We start from the raw sequence: 5,000 nt of genomic DNA on the forward strand, positions 1-5,000 counted from the left end.
GAGGGAGAGAGAGGGGAGGGGAAGAGGAGAGGGAGAGGGGGAGATGAAGAGGAGAGGGAGAGTGAAAGGAGGAAGCAAGTGAAGGGAGAGAGGCAGGAGAGGGAGGGGGAGAGTGAAAGGAGAGGGAGAGGGGGAGAGGCGAGTGAGAGGTAGAGGGAGATGTAGAGTGTGAGGGGAAATTCATTTGCTTACTTAATATCCTGTTTCGTGCGAAGGCCTATGTATGTGCATGCATGATGTACATGTATAAATGTACGTTTATATTTATACATACACACGCACACAAACACAAACGCATACACACACACACACACACACACACACACACACACACACACACACACACACACACACACAAACAAACAAACACACACACACACACAAACAAACACACACACACACACACACACACAATCCAACAAAAAAACAAACAAACACACCAAACCTCACAAAAACCCACCCCCAACCTAACCCCACCCTCCCCTCAAAAACCACAACACACCACTGCCACCCCTTCCCCCTACCCTAGTTCCCCTCCCCCTCCTCCCCTCCCCCTCCTACTCTCCCCCTTCCACTTCCCACCAAGCGTCCAGCAGCGACCCCTTCCACGAGGAGACACAGACCGGGAAACGGAAGCGTGTGTGACCCCGTGACCCCGTGACCCCTTGACCTCGTTGCTCTGCTGTTGTTTTATTCGGTGTTGTACTGATTTTCTTTCATGCTGAGTGATGGTTCTACTGCATGAATCGTAGGCTGTGGCTTTGTCTGTCTGTCTGTGTGTCTGTCTGTGTGTCTATTTGTCTGTCTGACTGTCTATTTGTCTGTCTGCCTGTTTGTCTGTCTGCCTGTCTGTCTGTCTGTGTCTGTCCGTCTGACTGTCTGTTTGTCTGTCTGCCTGTCTATTTATCTGTCTATTTGTCTGTCTGTCTGCCTGTCTGTCTGTCTGTCTGACTGTCTGTTAGTCTGTCTGTCTGTCTGTCTATTTGTCGTTCTGCCTGTCTGTTTGTCTGCCTGTCTATTTGACTGTCTGTCTGTTTGTCCGTCTGACTGTATGTTTGTCTGTCTGTCTGTCTGTTTGTCCGTCTGACTGTATGTTTGTCTGTCTGTCTATTTGTCTGTCTGCCTGTCTGTCTGTTTGTCTGCCTGTTTGTCTGTCTCTGTCTGTCTGCCTGTTTATTTATCTGTCTGTCTGTCTGTCTGTCTGTCTGTCTGTCTGTCTGTCTGTCTGTCTGTCTGTCTGCCTGTCTTTCTGTCTGTCTGTCCTTGTCTATCTGTCTGTACCTATCTATCTGCCTATCTTACTATCTATCTAAAAATCTATCTATCTATCTATCTATGCGTGCATTCGAATGTTTTTTTTTTCAATTTCCTCCTTTTTTATATCCTACTTCCTCTACAAATCAAATATAAATATTACCCATATCCATATAAAAAAAAAACTACAACATTCACAACGAAAACAAAAACGCCAAAAGTCGGAAATGGAATAAAACCAATATGTAAAAGAAAAAAAAATCGCATTCGCCCACTAAAGAAAAAAAAAAGAGAAAACGTATACCAAATGAATAAAAATCATAAGCAAACATTGTTGGAAATTACATTAACTGAAAAAATAACGGCCTGTCTAAACATTCCAGTCTAGAATGTATTCAGCAAACCGCGATTTTACACACAAAAAAACGCGCGCTTTCAAACACACGAGCCTCGAATGTATTCAGAAAAACGCGATTCACCAGGCTTCGAAATATAGCTAACGGATTTTATTTTTTCTTTCTTTTTTATTAAACCTTCACCATTTATTACGTTTTGTTGACTACCTCGCGAATCCGAGATTGATTTTTCCAAAAGGAAGTTTCTTAATTCTGAAAACAGATTTAGCCTACATCGAAAGGATTAAAACCTTGGACGTGTTTAATTCGGTAAATATGCATCAAATATTTTTCGTACTTAATATCTGGTAATTAGTGTTCATAATTTTTGCTGAGTCTTATTTTTCTCTTGCTTTTCTTTTATATTTTTATATACACTCATATCACTCAGTCTCTCTCTCTCTCTCTCTCTCTCTCTCTCTCTCTCTCTCTCTCTCTCTCTCTCTCTCTCTCTCTCTCTCTCTCTCTCTCTCTCTCTCTCTTTCTCTCTTTCTTTCTCTTTCTCTCTTTCTTTCTCTTTCTCTCTTTCTTTCTCTTTCTCACTTTCTCTCTCTTTCTTTTTCCTTCTCTCTCTCTCTCTCATTCTTTCTTTCTTTTCTTTCTTTATTTTCTTATTCTCTTTATTTTCTTTCTTTTCTCTTCCTGTTATCTTTCTCTGTCGCACTCTCTCTTTCTCTTCCCTTTTCTATCACTCTCACTCTCAGTATTCCTCTCTCTCTCCTTCTCCCTCATGTTCTCAATTCCCTTTTTACTATCCCTCTTTTTCTCTCCTTCTCCCTCTCATCTCAATATCCCATTCAATCCTTCTATCCCTCCCCTCCCACTTTCCTTCTCTCACCTCCTCTCCCTTTCCCTCTTTCTCTCCTTCTCCCTCTCCTTCTCCCTCTCTCCATCTCCCTTTCCCTCCTCTATACCCCCTTCATCTCTACAAATCTACATAGTTTCTCCCTCCTCGTCTCCTTACCCCCCCCTTCCCTTTATATCTATCCCCTTTCCTTCTTCTTCCTTCCTCCACTTTCCTCCTCCTTCCCTTCCTTCCCCCCTTTTTCCTCCTCCTTTCCTTCTTCTTCCTTCCCTCCCTCCCTTCCCTACTTGTTCCCCCTTCCCTCCCTTCCCCTCTCCCTCTCTCCTCTCTCTCCCTCCCTTTCCCTCCCTCTATACCCCCTCTCCATCTCTATCCCCTTTCCTCCTTCCTTCCTCTCTCCCTCTCCCTTCCTCCCCCTTTCCTCCTCCTTCCTCCTCCGTCCCTCTCCCTTCGTCCACGTTCCTCCTCCTTCCTTCCTCCCTCCCTCTCCCTTCCTCCCCTTTCCTCCTCCTTCCTTCCTCCTTTCCTCCTTTCTTCCTCCGTCCCGTCTTCATCTAATTAATTAATACAAGACATACGAAGCCAGATTAATCACTCAAGGTCACCTCCCGCCCCTCCCCCTCCCCCGCTTCCCTTCTCGCCTCTCCCCCTCCGTGCGTGTTGCTGGCTTGTTTTCTCCTTCTCTCTCTGTCTCTCTTTCTTTCTTTCTTTCTTTTTTCTCTTTAACTCTTTCTTCTTTTTCTGCCTGTCTCTGTCTCTGTCTCTGTCTCTGTCTCTGTCTCTGTCTCTCTCTCTCTCTCTCTCTCTCTCTCTCTCTCTCTCTCTCTCTCTCTCTCTCTCTCTCTCTCTCTCTCTCTCTCTCTCTCTCTGTCAGTCTGTCTGTCTGTGTCTCTCTCTCTCTCTCTCTCTCTCTATTTCTGCCTCTCTCTCTCTCTCCCTCTCTCTCTATATCTATCTCTATCTCTCACCCTCTCCCTCAGAGACAGAAAAAATGAGAAAGAGACAAATATAAAAAAGAAGATGAAAAAGAGAGAAAGGGAGAAAGAGAGAAAAAAATAGGAAATGAGAGAGAGAGAAAAAAAGAACTAAGAACCATAAAAGGAGAAAAAGAGAGCAAGAAAATTGAAAAAAAGAGGAGAAAGAGAAAGGAAAAAAAAACACGTAAATATCCAGAAGTACGACATGACCATATATGGAAAGAGGTAACGAGCATGCGGAGGGATGGGGGGGGGGGGGGAAGGGGGATGGGGGGGATGTTGATCTGATAATGAGGTAGGGCTCTCTCTCTCTCTCTCTCTCTCTCTCTCTCTCTTTCTCTCTCTCTCTCTCTCTCTCTCTCTCTCTCTCTCTCTCTCTCTCTCTCTCTCTCTCTCTCTCTCTCTCTTTCTCTTTCTCTATCTCTTCCCTTTCCTTTCCCTTTCCCTTTCCCTTTCCCTTTCCCTTTCCCTTTCCCTTTCCTTTCCTTCCCTTTCCCTTTCCCTCACTCTCTCTCTCTCTCCCTCTCTCTCACACTCTCTCTCTCACACTCTCTCTCTCACACTCTCCCTCTCACACTCTCTCTCTCACACTCTCTCTCTCACACTCTCTCTCTCACACTCTCTCTCTCACACTCTCTCTCTCACACTCTCTCTCTCACACTCTCTCTCTCACGCTCTCTCTCACACACACTCTCTCTCACACACACTCTCTCTCACACTCTCTCTCACACACACTCTCTCTCACACACACTCTCTCTCACACACACTCTCTCTCACACACACTCTCTCTCACACACACTCTCTCTCACACACACTCTCTCTCACACACACTCTCTCTCACACACACTCTCTCTCTCACACTCTATCTCTCTCACACTCTATCTCTCTCACACTCTATCTCTCTCACACTCTATCTCTCTCACACTCTATCTCTCTCACACTCTATCTCTCTCACACTCTATCTCTCTCACACTCTATCTCTTACTCTCTCTCTCTTACTCACTCTCCCTCCCTCCCTTCTTCCCCCCCTCTCTCTCTCTCTCTCTCTCTCTCTCTCTCTCTCTCTCTCTCTCTCTCTCTCTCTCTCCCTCTATTTTCTATCTCTTTCTATCTCCTTTTCTTTTCTTTTTTCCATTGCCCGTACGTCTCCACTTCCCTCTACGTTTCTTTCTCCTTCCTTTCTCTCTCTTTCTCTGTCTCTCACTCCATTCTTCCTCCCTCTCGCTACCTATCGGTTCCTCCTACTCCCTCCGCCCCCCCCCCCCCCTTATCCACCCTCTCCTCTTCCCTCCCTCTCTTCCTTCTCCTCCTCACCCCCCCATCCACCCTCTCTTCCCCCCCTTTTCCACTCTCTCCTCCTCCCTCCCTCTCTTCCTCCCCTCCTCACTCCCACTCCCCTAACCTGTCAGCTCCATCCCTTCCCCTCACTCCGCTCTCCTCTCCCTCTTCATCCACCCTTTCACTCACGCTCCTCTCTCACCTCCCTCCCTCCCTTTCCCCCATCTTCTCTCCACCTCTCCTTCCTCCCCCATCTCCTTTCTCCCTCTCCTTCCCCTCCCCCATCCGCTA

Source organism: Penaeus vannamei, chromosome 41 (assembly GCF_042767895.1).
Source record: "Penaeus vannamei isolate JL-2024 chromosome 41, ASM4276789v1, whole genome shotgun sequence".
In the NCBI taxonomy this organism is placed as follows: Eukaryota; Metazoa; Arthropoda; class Malacostraca; order Decapoda; family Penaeidae; genus Penaeus; species Penaeus vannamei.